Here is a 16,894-nt window from a genome sequence, read left to right as displayed (position 1 = left end):
TCTCTCTTCCTCTCTCTCTTTCATGGTTCTCATAGATAATATGATTGCTCCATAATTATCCTAACTTATTTTGCTTTTATATTTTTGGTTGCATCATTTCACTTTCTGCTCTGCCATTTCCCAAATCATTTACATAGAAGGTATTATTTCCTATTTTCTCATTCCTAGAATAAGCTGCACATGAAGACACCATTGGTCCTCATTTTCAGTCTGTACCTTTTAATACACAGGAAAATCTTTCCTCTGCTTTCTATCAGTTCTCTACTTTCCAGTTAGAATAATTTAGAATAGTAAAAATGGAAAAAGAGAAAATAAATCATTGTGAAAAGAATAACTTTTAATTATATGAATCACATGTGTTGTTACACTTGTATTTTTGTAATCAACTTTTTAATAACTGTTTTTCATTTCTTGCATCTGAAGGATGAAAAATATGGAATACTTCGCATATTTTCATATCATCCCTGTCCAAGTGGCATGTTAATCTCTATATTGTTGTAATTTATGTATACGTGCTGCTGAAGCATGTAGTATCCTGTAAATTTAAGTAGTTAATGATGTAATCTTTATACAGGCATATATCCTTGGTTGCCTATTTGTAACAAGGAAACCTTATTGTTACTAACAATGCTATTGATCTTATTTCTCTGACATTCTGTGTATAGTGGAAAAAACATATTGTTCGGTAGATTGCTCACACTTGCAATTATTTGCCAATGACTATTTTAAATCTTTTTCATTTTAAATTTCATCATATTTTGTAGCCTTTATAGCTAGGTTCAAAGATATGGCTTTTCAAGTACTTATTTATCAACTGAGTTAGCTTTGTGGAGCTAATGTATTCAAAGTAAGCCTTGCTGAAGAGCTACTTCTAAACTTTTGCAGCTTAAAATTTCCCAAATGAGGTCTTACTGGCACAAATGTCTACTGACCCTTTACCCTTCTTCCATGTAGTAACAGACCAACCAGAATATCTTACCCTGACAGCAAAGATTATCTTACTGGAAAAAAAAAACTAATCTTAGTTACAAGGGATCATAGAGAAATAAACAGTTCTGAGTAGAAAGTATTTTATCAAAATATAATTGTTTATTATACCTACCATTTCAAAAGTAGCTAAAGCCAAGAAGGTGAAAAAAAATTGTTCTTATGCATGATTACCTAATGTCCTGACCTGTCTACCATCCAATCAGGCAGGAACTTACACTACTGAATTTCTACCGCCAAATATTTCCATAGCTCCAGGAGAAGTCCATATTTTTCCTTGATATTAGGCCTTAAATTGGTAATGTTTTAATCACAGTGTTTCCTCTTGCCTCTAGGCTGTAAATCTACAAATGGTAAAGCTTTAGGTCTAACTCTACCAAACTCTGAGGTAGAGATAATGGAATAATACTGTAAAACAGAGTTGCCTTTGATACCCTAACCACAACAGAACAATGAAAAACATTTCCTTAGATTACATACAGTTATATATTTTATATTTATATGTGCTAATTTTATGTTTCACACAATGAAACTTGCTAGAATTAATCGATAATTTGACAAATAATTTGATATTTATTACAATAAATAGATAGGAATATAAATAATTAGGTTTAGAATATTTATTAGAATATAAGAAGTACAAATGCAATGTCTTCGATATAAACTTGTGATACCTTCTAAGTGTTCTTAGTCTCCTGAATTCACATGGTAAAAGAAAATGTTGTTTTCCTTTAATCTGTAAGGGATTTTACTCTGCTGCTCTGTATATTGTTTTAACTCGCTGGACTCAGAATGGTTTTCCCCATATTTCTGATCATACCCAAATTTTGCTGATATGATGTCCAAAAGGTATTATTCTTCTACAGGATCCACGCGTCCTAGGATCCTAGGTCCTAGTTATCTGTATCATCAGATAAGAAGGGCAAGTATTCACACCTAGGCCCATGCCACATGCCAACAGAAAGTAATTGAAGACTCATCTCAACTCCTCATTTCCTATAATAATTCAGGGCCCCAATTACACAGGATTTAGCAGTAAGCAATTGTGAAATGCAAGGCAACTTAAAATGAAAGATGAGATCACAAAATCTGAGAGAAACTACTGTAATTCACACTTTCAATTTACAGATGACCAGCCCATATTAGTGAACAAGATCACAAATGTCACAAGAATATTTTTAATACCCCTCTCCTAATGATTAATGAAAGATTTCAGTCCAGTATAAGTAGGCCAAAAAATAGTTCCTGGAAGGATAGATCCATAATTTTTCTACCAAGGATAGGAAAACTTGACTTAGAAGTCAAATATAATTCAGAAAAACATGCATGCCAGCAAGTGCTTTACCACTGAGTCACCTTCCCAGCCCCTCAAATAAACTTTTTAAAGGCACATTCGCCAAAATGACATTTGACAATTATATACTTAGTAACATTAAAAGTTTTTCAAGTGGAAGGAGCAAGTTACAATAGAGTTGATTTATTATCCTGCACTAATACCAAACAGGTTCAACCATTCCTTAAATTATAGAAATAGTAGCCCCGACCATTTGTGTTGTTCAGTAGATGCCTTCCAGAAATGTGTTACCTAGGTCAGCCTCCCATATTTCAAGCCTAAACATTAGCTAATAAAGTAAATTTCATCAAATAATAAAGTACATTTTAAAAGATCACGAAGTTGCCTTATCATGTTGTTTGATGTTTTCCTTAAGAAATATGACTTTAAGTCTTGAATATGGGTACTCATGAGAGATGTGACAAACATAAAATCTGTCTTCTATTTCTATCATATTCCTCCACAGTAATAAATTTTAGTTTTCTTCTTTTCCCAAAAGTTATACGTAGTAGAGAATATTATCCCATGTAAAGTAAAATAATCACAAACCATTGTACAAAGCCATTTATAAAAACTGGTAGTTAGGAAAACATTCTAAGCCATTTTTAAACTTTCTTGTTGAATAAAGATTAATCTTCCAAATGGAGGAGAATAAAATCATGTCTAGGTGCTTCACGTCTCCAGTCTTGCAAATTGTTATTGCAGATGAATTAATTATGGAAATATAAGCTGATATCAGTTCAAGTATATGCAGGATTGAAATGCCATAGAATGTATATAAACCTGTCAAAGTATGAACAGACAGTTTAACAGAATGACTATCAAGAAGTTGAAACCAGAGAAGAATATTAGTAAAAACAGAATGAATGAAAAATGAAAAAGTGGCAAGCACAACTAGAATACTCAATGTACACATGTGATAAAGGAAGTGGTAAATCTGAAATAAATCTTGGAGAAGGAGTTGGTTGAGAATGATACAAGGAGTGACTCTGATCCAGGAGCATTGGACAATTACATGGACATATTTAATTGTAACACAATTGCACAACCTTTTGAAATTTATTTAAAAGCACAACAAAAATCAAAGACATAAAAATCACAACCAAACAGCAAACTCTACAGAGTATGAATATGATCTCTCAAAATATTAAATAGTTAATCAAGGGCAGTATGTGAAAAGCAAACCAACTGTTCAAAGAGGGCAGTTTGGGGTAGGGGAGAATTTTGAACAGATTTAAATAGATTGTCTAAGGTTATAAATCACCTACATCTGCAGCAAATATTTTCTAATGGGAGATCTCTTTGTCTGAACTGGATATTCCAGTCCTGAGATACATTTGATAGCTGGTGAATATAGAATGGAAGAAACAAGATCAAAACCCATTACTCTGTTGGAGAGAAAACAGTCCTCTATGTTTTCTCTAATCTCTCTTTACTACTCTTTTTCATACTTTTCAGTCAAGTGATTTTGAATTATATCTTTCCTTCTTTGTTCTGGCAAAATAATCGGTCAAAGTAATTCACTAAAGATTATTTGCCATTTTTTCTATTATGCTGTTTATTTGTCCAAGCGAGTCCATTAAACTTCCCTCTTGCATTTGGTTGCCACGAAAACCCAACATCTATGATAATGAGGACAAACTCTCAGGTAAAACCTTTTCTCCAAAAAACCAGTCCAAGAAGCTGTGATCACAAATATTTAGCTATACTGTTTTTTCTTTTACCTTGAAAGTATTCTTATGTCTAAAGTGCCCACAAAAATAAGTACTCCACCACTTTTTGGTTCAATTACTTCTAACCTCAAAGATATAATTTGCTAACAAGATGCTTAGAGGAAAGCGAAGAATACTCCACTTTTATCTTCTCACTTAAGATTCTCGTTAGATACCATATCAGGAACAGTGAAGTTATTCTTTTCAAAATTACTTCAATAGATTATTTTTCTCTTGGTCTTGCATTTGCTTAACAAGATGTATGGAGAAGAATAGAGTTAAATCACCGATACCTTGGATGACAGTGTCTGTTACAAAGGACAATACTTCGATGACCTATTTCTATGTCCTCCTCTTAGCTCTTACCTGATTTCCAATTAATCACAGCTTCTTGGGTTAAAGTCTAGTGAAGTGGAAGGACTATAAGACCTCTCCCACTGCTACGTCTTCATGGTTTCTCTTTTAAAACTATTTTATTTGGATGTGGAACTTATTTTTATGTCTTCATTCGATCTAGTGTGCATTGAAGTGAGACAAATAGGCTCTGTAAAACCACTTTATGTAGGTAAAATATTAAGACAATCTATTTTAAAAAGTTTTGGCCTCCCTCCATTGCTGAAGCTAATACGCTTAGCTAGGGCTTCGAAGAATACTGTTTTCTTACTTTTTCCATTTGCTCTTCTTTTCTGATCCCAAAACTTTTTGGCTTATGTAATAAGAGAAGTCTTCACAGTCTCATGTTAATAATGATATTATATTTTTGAGCCACTTAGAAATGCGAAATCATTTGTTTGAAGTATCCAATCAGATTTTTTTCTGTGTTTCAGTGCTTTATATGCAAAGACATTGTGGAAAGTATTATAAACAGAAAAGTGTAAACCCAATATCTTCTTTCATTGTGGAGGGCACTTTCCCCTAAACAGTTTGCACACAATTATCTTTTTCAGAGAATTACTGTTTAGTAAGTAAAGGTCAAATCACAATTTTGATGTCTTTTTTTTTTTTTGGCGGTCGTGGGGCTTGAACTCTGGGCCTGGGCGCTGTCCCTCAGCTCTTCAGCTCAAGGCGAGCGCTCTACCACTTGAGCTACAGCGCCACTTCCGGTTTTCTGGTGGTTTATTGGAGATAGGAGTCTCATGGTCTCTCTTGCCCGGGCTGGCTTTGAACCGCGATCCTCAGATCTCAGCCTCCTGTGTAGCTAGGATTACAGGCGTGAGCCACCAGCGCCCGGCTTTGATGTCTTTTTTTAAAGAACTTTGAATTTAAATTCCACTACAACCTTGTTTCACACAGTAAGAGTATATTTTTTGGGTAAGGAAAATTCTCAAGGTAACCTACAGGATTTACAGCAAGGTTTGTGAGGTTTGTCTGTTTAGTGTGAAAAAGAGCCATCTTCACCCACATCACTCCCTCTCAGCTAAGTCTCCATGGATTTCTTTGCATGAAAGCCTATTCTCCCAGGCAATTTTATTTTTTTTAATAGGCTAAGTTGTTAAAAAGTTTGAACAATTAAAATTTACCTGTCATAACTTTAAAACTCTTTTGAAATTCCTTTAACAGAATCGCGAATTCACCAATCCTAATTCCATCTTTACCATATTAAACAGTTAAATGTTGTTTTCATGATATCATGTCCATGCAACTATTATTTTCCAGGGCCTTTGTTATGTTATATATATGACCATATATGCTGATGCTAAGCAAAATAAAATCCAAGATATGGAAACAGAGATTTTTATTTGCGGTTGTTGTTTTTAATGTACTATGTGATTTCTATTTTCTTTTGACATTTTTCCCTATGGTTTATTCCCTGCTGTATTTGATTTGGATACCCTGTGTACTGGTATACATTTACCTTAATTACGGAAAGGAATAGGAACAACAAAATGGTGAGAAATAGGACAAAGGGCAAACCAATGCAATAACAATGCTCTCAAGACAATATGATGAAAATGTACATTACAACTTGTGAGGGGTATTGTGGTGACGGAAAACTGAGAAAAATGAGAAAGGGGATAACAAGTTTGAAACATTATGTATTCACTACCTTACAATTACTGTAACTCCACTGTACATAACTTTGACAAGAAAATTAAATTAAATAAATAAGCTTCATGAAATAAAATTTCACTGTATTGGTATAGTAAATATTATTATTTTTTAGTAACTTTTAAAAATCAATACTATTTGGCATTAAATTTGAATTAATTACACCTTTTTAATCAGAGGGCCATCAACTTGAATGTTATCCAACTAGACAATATTTTCACAATATACTTGCCAATATTTTGTAAAAAGAATAAATTTAAAATTTCTCATACAAAAACAGTAAACAGTTTCATTCAATGGAAACCCATAACTTTTAAAAGTAAATAAGTTGTTAAGAGGACAGAATATATGTGTTCTTCAAAATTCCTATGACTAATATCTACTCATTTTCAAATTCTGAACATTCCTACCTGAGAGATTCAAAAGAATACCTGTTTGCATGTTATGTAATTCTGCAATAGATTCATATTCCAATGGGTTGCTACAGATTGAGAAATAAACAGAAAAATAGCCACATTCTGGTAAAGGATAAAACTATGATGCATCTGTAATAATTAATTTTTCAAGAGTAAGCAATTGTTTATCAGGGTAAGCTATTATTTATGTGACCATCAATCCGAAGACTTATGCCATAAAGTCATCATACCCCAACAGTTTCCAAGGTGTAGGGTGCACCTCAAAGGTTCCCTTAATTTACAACACTAATAGCTTATCTTTATTGTGAAAAATACTACACCTCTGCTAATGTGATGCCCTCCATGTTCTGGAAAGAACACCACAATAAACTGTGTTGCATCATTTTCCCACCCCTAGTATTCTTGAGATCAGACCATTTGCAAATATTATTTATATTTATACTTTTTTAATTACCATAGATATTCAGGATGCTAAGAGCGCAATGTTACAGTTCAAAGCAAACCCAGGCAGGAAGGTTCCTTAGATGCTTATCTCCAATAAACTTCTCAGCAAAAGCCAGACACAAGTGGCACTGAGATTGAAATGGTAGGGCACAAGCCTTGAGCATGAACAGGCTCAGAGACAGTGTCCAGGACCAGAGTTCAAGCACTAGGACAAACCAATAAAACAAAAAAATGAAAACAAACCCCCAATCTAGCATTTTTCTCATTGTATACAGAGGCACATAATTAAGGGAATTGCTTCCTGTGTTACATAGGTAGAAGAAAAAGATGTCACACAATTATTCTCCTCATACTATGTTATACCAAAGCTTCAAAAAATTGCTTTTGATAAATTTATAAATTAATATCATGCATTTCTTGGCAACTCTGTCTACATTATTCACATTATCATTTTATACATGAATTGTTGGAATTATCTATTAACTAATTTCTAATTATATCTCTCTTGAAAGAATATTCTAGGCAAGTAGACCGCAAGAATCATTTGTGAATTTGTCAATTAAACCCTCTATTTAAAAATAATTTTGGGGCTGGGAAGGTGGCTCAGTGGTAGACTGCTTGCCTTACCGGCATGAGGCCCTGGGTTCGATTCCTCCACACCACATAAGCGAAAAAACTCGGAAGTGGTGCTGTGGCTCAAGTGGTAGAGTACTAGCTTTGAGCTGAAGAGCTGAGGGAAAGTGTGCAGCCCCAGAGTTCAGGCCACACAACTGACAAAAAAAGAAAAGAATTTTGAAATATCTAATAGAATATGAAATTACAAACAAAACCAAAATATTTATTTTAAATCTCAATTCTAATTTAGCAACATTTACAAAGTCCTACATTAGATAAACTTTGCTATTTCTCCAGGCTTAAGCCTTTGTAATCCTTCATCATTTCTTTGGAATCCAACAGAATGATGATTACTTACTTTCTCAAATTTTGGAAGGTAATCATGAGTCATTTTGCATCTAGGAATGTTCTGTAATGGAGAGAGAATTTAAAACACAAGTGAGGATTATATATGAGTTGCATTTCAATAGGAAACTTGACTTCGCAAAAAATGACAAAATTAGCCCAGCATTCCAACTCTGTATTCCTTTCTTGTTTGGTTTGTTTTATTAAGACAAAATTATACTACCTGGTCCAGGGAAGGTATCACTATGTAATTCCACTCTCTAATCTTCTGTTTTAGTCTGAGTGCTAGAATTCTAGGCTTATATCACATTGCCCTGCCATAGTTTCTTGTTGTATTTAATCTAAATACAGATTACCAATTCTGAATTTCTCCAGTGATATTACCCACTACACTGCTCAGACTGTTCCTGTACAATTTTCAAACATTTTCTAACATTTGACACAGGATATGAACATTTTCAGATGCACCTGCGGGGTCTCTGATTCATTCCTCAATGGATCCGATACCTTTAATAATGATTACTTGACTCTCTTACTATCTCTGGTCCCTACCTATGTAATATTCTCAAATACTTTTGAAAAAAGTAACTTGAGGACTTTCTAATATTAAAAATTATCACATAATTCTAGTCTTACTCAGGACATATTTTCTATTGTTTTGTAATTTTTCTACATATTATGAGAGTCATTTCATTTGTGCATTTGTGTGTGCACATATAAGTGCCTCTGTGTGTATGTGTATGTTTGTATATATGTACACAAAAGCCTCAAGCTCTTATTCATAAATCTTGCTCATGACTGGTATTCCATCACCTGAGCCATTCTTCCAATACAGCTTTTGGCTCCTCAATTATAGGTACTGTTGCAAAGACTGTTCTAGCCTAGCTGGTTGCAAACTGAACTTCCCAGACTCCATTACATTCTTAGGTTTTATTTCTCCAGAAGTATCAACTTTTAAGCTATAAACATTTTTGTGAGTGTAAAGTCTATGCTGTAGCCGAGATTTTTAACTCAAGAATTCAAATAAAGATAGATTAATATACCCATTACATATCCTGAGTGTACACTGTTAGAAATGTGATCGTAAGCTGAGTGGTGGTGAGATCTGAGGATTGGGGTTCAAAGCCAGCCCGGGTAAGAAAGTACTGGAGACACTTTTCTGCAATTAACTACAAGAAAACTGGAAGTTGCACTGTGGATCAAGTGGTAGAGCATTAGCCTTGAGCTGAATAGCAGAGGAACAGTGCCCAGGCCCAGAGTTCAAGTGCCAAGACCACCACCAACAACAATAAATATATAAGGAAAGAAAAAGAAATATCATCTTAGCCAGCAGTTCATTGCTAGTATAAGCCCTGTTCTCTCAAGATGGATTTTTTTTCCATTTAAGTCCATGCTTTTATATCTGACTTGCATTGGAACCAGAATTATACTTCCATTCTACTTTCTACAGAGTTGTGTGATTAGCAAGTGTGATTTAGAAAGGGAGTGGCTTCATACTTCGTGTTCCACCTAGGAGTAATGCTTTCTCTACATCACTCCCATAAATCTACATACTGGACTTGGCTTTATTGTTTCAATATTGTCTTATTTGTAGAGTCTTCTATAGTGTATTGAACCCATATACTTTAACACAGAACTTCTCTTTCTCCTATTATTGCTATAGTTTCCCTTACTGTTAATTCATATACACGGGAAATAATGTGCTGTACATACACTCACAAAAGGAATGATCTGAGAACCTTCTTCCCATTTACAATTCACTTTAATTTACAGAGACCTTAAAAAGTTTGAACTCAATATACTCATGGATAATATATTTATAAGCAATATAATTTTCATATTTTCTCTTTACTAAGTTTTCTCTGAAACACGTGTTACCTCATGTCCAAAGGTGTCCTTGTGTTATTTCAGTGAAGCCAGTAAACATTTATTATACCTCAAGCAGCACCATCAATTGTTACTGGAAGTAATGGTAACTGGATGTGGAAACTGATCCCAGGAGAGGAATGGAACATAGAGGAATGACAAAGTTCAAGTTAACTTGTGCTTTCCTTTTTACTGTACAAGAAAAGAATCCCAAGGCTTGAAGGAAACTCTGTTCTTGATTTTTTCGAATATGTTCTTTACTCATATAAAACTTTTCTGTAAAGTTCTAGTTGAGAGTATTACAAAAATAATATGCCATTTGAAAGCCATCATAGAACAAAAGGAAATAACGTTGTTTAAAAAGTGTTCTACTGCAAAGAAACAAAGACATGGAGGTTTAAAGTGCCTTATGGATGGATATTTCACCCCTGAGAGGAATCACTATTTGCAGGAGTCAGTTATCAATTTCTTTAGTCTGGTCCTGAGTTCTCCAGAGCAATAAGGATTCCAGAAAAGCAGGATCCAGTGAGTATGATCACCAAAAGGAGCCTCTTTTCAAATGAGTACTCCTTTAAGGAGGATCCCAAAGAAATATCTGGGTTTTTTTGTTTGCTTGTTTGGTTCGTTTGTGCTGGTTCTGGGGCTTGAACCCAGAAGCTGGACCCTGTCCCTGAACAATTTTCTTTCCTGCCCACCTGCCCCCAAAGCTAGTACTCAACTGCTTGAGCCAAAACTCTACTTGTGCTTTTTTGGTGTTTAATTAAAAATGAATTTGAGAGACTATCCTGCCTGGGTTAGCTTTGAACTAAGATAGTAAAAAAGCTAAGTGACATCAACTGAATAGACTTCTCTTTTGAAATAACTAATATTTGATGAAATTTTTTGTAAAGCTAATATTTGACTATTTTTAAAAGTAGAGAATATGTCCAGCAAAGAAGCCATAAAGTAAGTAATTCAGCAAAAGTAGGTGCATTGAATCATTTTGGAATTTATTTTTCTGCTTGGGAAGATTATTAATTTTGTCGTTCCTTTGGGGGAAACAAAGTCATCTTTCACTTTATTTGTTGGTCATGGGGCTTGAACTCTGATCCTGGGCGCTGTCCCTCATCTCTTCAGGTCAAGTTGAGTGCTCTACTACTTTTGCTACAGAACCACTTCCGGGTTACCTGTGCTTAATTGAAGATAAGGGTCTCATGGGCTTTCCTGACCAGGCTGTCTTTCAACCACAATCCTCTGGTCTCAACATTCTGAGTAGCTAGTATTACAGGCGTGAACCACCAGCACCTGGCTCATATTTGCATTTATGTGCACTGAATGACACTATGTAGACAAACAATGGAAATTTGAACCAAATGATGCCATTGCAGCTTTTCAGAAAATTTGAGGTAGCAATAATATGTCCTCCTTTTCCATTCTGTTACATTAATGACTCATTAGCTATGGGATCCCTCCATTAACATCCTCTACCATCTGTATTGGTGTATTTAGTATCAGGAAATGTTCATAGAGAAATATAGAAAGACAGATTTTTAGAAAGCAAAGGATATCGAGTATGAAAGAACAGCATAGAGAGAGATACATTTATCACACAGAGATTAATAACTAGCCTAAGAGATTTAGAATGCTAAAGGCAATGAGGAATAAGCCTAGTTGAAAACTAGTTCTTCAATAACCAAAATTGTTTTCTAGAACAATTTCTGGTATACCTTAGTTACTATCATTTATTCCTTCCATCTGGAGTTATTTTTTCTCTTGTGTCACAACTGTTAATTAGCCTCTGCCTTTTTTTGCAGTCACTGACCAAAAAGGTTTCCAAATGTCACTTAGATTACCCTTCTCTTTGTGATTAGCAGTGACCACACAAAATCCTGGAATCTTTGAATTTCCAGAATTAATCTTCACCTGAAATCTAAGCACATTACTGGCATTAATTGCTGTGACCTAATGACCTAATGAATTAGGGACTGCTGTCAGGTTTCAGTTTGGAAGGAGCAATTATATATTCAAAGTAGGGATTCTTTATTTTGCATTTACTAGTTTTTTCTTTTATATTGTGAAAATACTGTACAGAAGGGTTACAATTACAGGGGCAAGATGAGTACATTTCTTATCAAGCATTGTATCCTCCTCCTTTGGTTCCCCTTCTGACCCCCTCCCATCCTCCACCTGCCCCCAGACCCAATCCTCCTTCCCATCCCCCCCACCAAAGTTGTAAAGTTCGTTTTTGACATAACGACTTGCATATCTCATTGTTGCAATGGGTCCACCTGTATCCCTATTTAAATGACGTGTTTTTTCCCTTCCCCTCCACAAATTATATCATTATCAAGTACAGTGAAAGCAAGGGTTATACCCTGGGTGAGGGAAATACAAAACAACCAAGAAATAATTTATAAATGTGTTAGAAAAATATCACATGAAAGAAAAAAACATTTAAATACATATCTTAGGGTTCATTTCCCTAACAGCAACTTATCTGATCATTTCTGCTTGACTCAGACATACACTAGTTATTGCAAATAAGGGAAACCCAGGGCTTTTTTTTTTCCTTCCTTCCTTCCTTCCTTCCTTCCTTCCTTCCTTCCTTCCTTCCTTCCTTCTTCTTTCTTTCTTTCTTTCTTTCTTTCTTTCTTTCTTTCTTTCTTTCTTTCTTTCTTTCATTCTTTCTTTCTTTCTTTCTTTCATTCTTTCTTTCTTTCTTTCTTTCTCTATTTTCCTTTCTTTCTGTCTTTCTGTCTTTCTTTTTTGCTCAAGGCTAGCCTTCTACCACTTGAGGCACAGCACCACTTCCAGTTTTTTTTGTTTATGTGGTAATGGGGAATTGAACCCAGGGTTTCATGCATGTTAGGCAATCAATGTACCATGAAGCCACATTCACAAAGCCCTAAATGACTTTCTTAAGATGGCATTACATTTTCATTCCATAACTATATCATAATTTTGGCCAGGTGCTAGAAAATGATGTAAAAAACAATACAATACAGTAAGTCCAGGAAGGTTGGATGGAAAATGAATAACCATCATTGTCTAGCCAGGGCACAGAGGGGCTTACGTCATGGAGCTGTTTCAACAGTCTGAGCTTGACAGCTCCTGACCCACAGCCCACTTCCTGAATGAGAGGGCTACCTTGGGTTCCAGGCACATAGGGACACTGGGCCACCTCATCCAGAAAACATTCCACCAGTTACTATGTGAGAGACGAAGAAAGAAAATCAGAATTATGCTTAAGTTGGGTGCCAGTGGCTCAGAACTCTAATCTTAGCTACACAGGAGGCTGAGATATGATGATCATGGTTCATAGCCAGTCCGGGCAGAAACGTCTGTGGGACTCTTATCTTCAAACAACCACCAGAAAACCGGAAGTGCGCTCAAGTGGTAGAGCACTAGCCTTGATCTGAAGAGCTTGGGAACGGCGCCCAGGCCTAGAGTTCAAGACCCACAACTGACAAGAAGTGATTCCCACCACATCAAATGGACTGAATAGCACCCATTGTCCCAAGGAGCATGGTAGAGAAGTCAGGCTGAGCTTCCTGTGACCTTGAGGTCATAAGTAGGTCACCCAGCTTCTCTGTGCATCTGTTTCCTTAGCTGAAAAACTCAACAGAGTGAAGGATCCCCTTCCTCATGGGGATAGAGTAATGATGAGAGCCATGTTTTGTTTCATAATCCCACACCTGTTGCACAATTAATAACAGACCCCACCTAAGCCTTTTCCGGGTATCTTCCTGTCATATGCTCACAGAATTGCCGAGAACCTTATCTGAAGGATGCTCCCTCTGTGCCTAGCCATGCTCCACAGAACCCTCTGTATGAATCCCTTGTTTCCTCACAACTGTCCTCTGAGGAGACTGAAGTCTGATGGTTTCGGCACTATCCAGAACTTCATCTGTGGTCAAGAATCTGCTGGCATGGACTAAAAGTTTGGGATAATCTATCTAAACCAATAACTGAGCATGGCGCTATATGTCTACCATCCCAACTACAGAGGACCATGCTTGGTGGAGCATACCTGTCACAGATAGGAGGACCCCGATCCAGCACAGCCTGAGTCTCTATTGAGTCTCTTTCTCAGAAATGCCCAAGACAGAAAGGTGGCTCCTCAGAGCCAGGGAGAGGAAACAAGCAGGGGTCAGGGGGACCCCAGCGGAGTGTCTTACCAGCGGCAGGGGTAGTGTTGGGGCAGCCACTCACCTGTGCTGCTCAGAGAAGCTGTTGGCAGCTGTGACAGGTGGGAAGAGCAGTGATGGAGGTGGCATTGTGGATACATGGGCCCAGAGCAGAAGACCAGGGGCAGGGACCTGGTTGGGGCCTTATGACTGCTGGCAGTGCTCCATTGCCTGAGGTTTGAAACCCAGCACCGCAAGAAGTGGGGAGGGAGGTGGGGCGCTGGTGGGAGCATCAATTTCCTACTATACTCCAAACTCTCCTCAAGTCTCTTGCTGATCACTCAACCACCTCTACCTTCCTCAACTTCTGGTAGTGTTGTAAACAAACAGAGGGAATCCTGGTGCTCCCCCGCATCATGGAATGCAGGCGTGGTCACCATTCTTGTATCTCATTGGTCAGAAAGGAACATGAAAGAATGGGGGTGTGACTGTAATCCTGTGATGCAAGCAGTATGGGCAGAGCAAGATGACAGCGGCTCGCCTAGCCTTTTTTCCCAAGGAACTCTGTCCAATGCAGTTGGGGACAAAAGAGTAACCTGCTTTAGCTGGATGGCTGCACAGATTGTTGTGTATGTCTGTTTGTTGCCAATCCTGGACCTTAAACTCAAGATCTGGACACAGTCTGTGAGCTGCTTTTGCTCAAGGCTGGCCCTCCACACTTGATATGTTGGCACTGAAGTTGAAAAGGAGTCTCAAGAACTTTCTTGGCTTGGGTGACTTTGACCATGATCCTCCTTTCACAGCTTTGTAAGTATCAAGGAGGACTGCTGAGATCCACTGGTACCTGCCTAATCATTGGTCTTGCTGATGTTCTTGGACAGACTGGTGAGTACCCTATTCTCGCAGTGAAATGGTGGGAGCTGGGGCCCACAGTTCGAATCGTGATCCTGCCACCTCCAAATGGCAGGAGATCCTAAGAAACTTGTTCCTATCTATATGATACCCAATGGAATATTATGTATGTCATGATTGAATGGGCAGTTCTTGAATGATTCTATGATAAAATTATACACAATTATATTATAGGACACTAATCAATTTTAGTTAATACTTTATTAAGCATTTAAACAATCAAATTCATAAAATGGAGGCATAATGAAATACCTAAGAATTGGGCCAATCATACTATAAAGGTTCCATTATTTTTCTGCCAGGACTGGGATTTGAACTCATGGTCTGGTACCTATGTTGCACTGTGTGGGAAGTGGAAGCTTGTCTCCTTCTTGTCAAGAAATTCAAGTCTGTTCCTTAGGCCTGATATCGATCCTCAGCACTAGAAAACATCCTATTCATGTACAATTTACATATATGATTTATATTTACATACATATGTTGATTATATTGCATTCAGTGTAGTTATTTTATATTTTTGTTTTGTTCATGTAATGACCATTTATTTTATTGACTATTATGGCACATAGAACATTGATTACATAAGGATATAGGTCTGCATATATATTCCACTTCATACCTGACACCCAGGACATTCACAGAAAAGGAAAACATGTGTTACCATCAGCTTCTTACTCAACGATTCAATGTTTGGGAATGCAGGCATCTGAACTCATGGCCTACAAGGCCAAATTCATGAATGGGTGAGTGTCAGCATGCCCTCCTGGGGCAAATTGAGCTGACAGACTATTCCCAGGACCTGAGATTGAGCCCAGGAGTTAACAAAATAAGAACAGATTGACGTGCAGATGGCAGTAAGCTAATAAATATATGTCTTTACAGAATGCCAGAGATGTCTATACATTATTTAGTTATATAGACTACATTCCTACCAATTCTTGGGTATTTATTATGTGTCCATGTAAGTAATGTAATTGTTTTCTTTCTTAAAAGAAATCAGTGTCCTGAAATTATTGTGTTCCTGTAAGTAATAATCTTTTAATGCTTCATATATATTAAATAAAATCAATCAGCCTCCTGAAATCATGCTGTCTAATTTTATAGGAGCATTATTCACGAACAACTCATTCGGTGACACTGACAACATTCTTAGTATCTCCTGCCATTGGTTGTTCAGGGCCTATATTGCCACGTGGGCCTATGGCTTCCCCAATAGTCTGCCAGCCTTCAGCAATGCAAAGTGAAGTACTCTTTGCAACAGTGTAATTCAGACTCAAGAGGGTCATGTGCAAAGGAAGAAAACCTAAAAAGGCCACAGTTTTTCTGTACATTGTTTTCCCTGCAAGGCCTGGGGGTCGAGGATCCCAGGAACAGCTGTGAGTCCAGTGGCTGCACCCCAGCCTAGGGTGATCGAAGCTGAGGCAGAGTTACCACGACCTGAGTTCAAGCCCCGTGCTGAGAAAAAGTTTAAAAAAAATTAGCTCCCTGGCTTGCAATTCCAGCTATTTATTCTGCCAGGTGTTGGATTTGAACTAAGGATCAGGGTAAATCTGCAGCAATGTGGATAAAGGCGGTAGATCACCGTACTTGAAGATAAGAATGTCAAGCCTGTTCACTAGTCCTGAATTCAAGCCCCATCCCTGGAAAACATACTATTTACATGCATTGTAAAGATAGGATTTATACTTACCTATAGATGTTCAGTCCATACATGTTTGGTGTGGTTGTTCCTTGTATTTTTTGTTTTATTCATTTATTTACCATTGATTTTACTATATGAAACCCATTTCGTTTATTACATTGATGACATCCTATCACAGAGCACTAGGTTTGTAGAAATGTACTCCATCATGCTTCACACCTAGAATTCTCAGAGTAAAGGAAAACAAGTTTCACATTCAGCTTCTTACTCGACGATCCACTTGTTAATGTTACTGGGATCTCAACTCAGGGCCTAGAAGGAACAATTGGCCAATAAATCAAGGTGAACACACCAACCTGTGAGCAACCAAGGAGCTAGGTCATTCCCAGGATCTGACATTGACCCCCAGGGTGGTCCAATATAAGTTCATAATTTCATAAGTTCATAATTTAAACATACGATCTAAA

General features: G+C 36.9%; 1 long non-coding RNA gene and 1 pseudogene across 1 annotated transcript; both read right to left on the bottom strand.

Annotated features, from left to right (window-relative positions):
- Positions 1-427: 427 nt before the first annotated feature.
- LOC138820536 (U6 spliceosomal RNA) lies at positions 428-527 on the bottom strand (annotated as a pseudogene).
- Positions 528-2,984: 2,457 nt separating this feature from the next.
- LOC138820534 (uncharacterized) lies at positions 2,985-14,232 on the bottom strand. The gene is made up of 3 exons (XR_011369904.1): positions 13,959-14,232; positions 7,915-7,965; positions 2,985-3,103 (listed from the first exon to the last, which is right to left on the bottom strand). It is a non-coding gene; the product is annotated as an uncharacterized lncRNA (long non-coding RNA).
- Between the last annotated feature and the right edge of the window lie 2,662 nt (positions 14,233-16,894).

The sequence above is a fragment of the Dipodomys merriami genome, unplaced genomic scaffold, assembly GCF_024711535.1.
Source record: "Dipodomys merriami isolate MVZ:Mamm:240054 unplaced genomic scaffold, mDipMer1.0.p SCAF_897, whole genome shotgun sequence".
Lineage (NCBI taxonomy): Eukaryota > Metazoa > Chordata > Mammalia > Rodentia > Heteromyidae > Dipodomys > Dipodomys merriami.
Note: the sequence above shows the minus strand (reverse complement) of the source record. Positions and strands in the feature narration are given on the sequence as shown.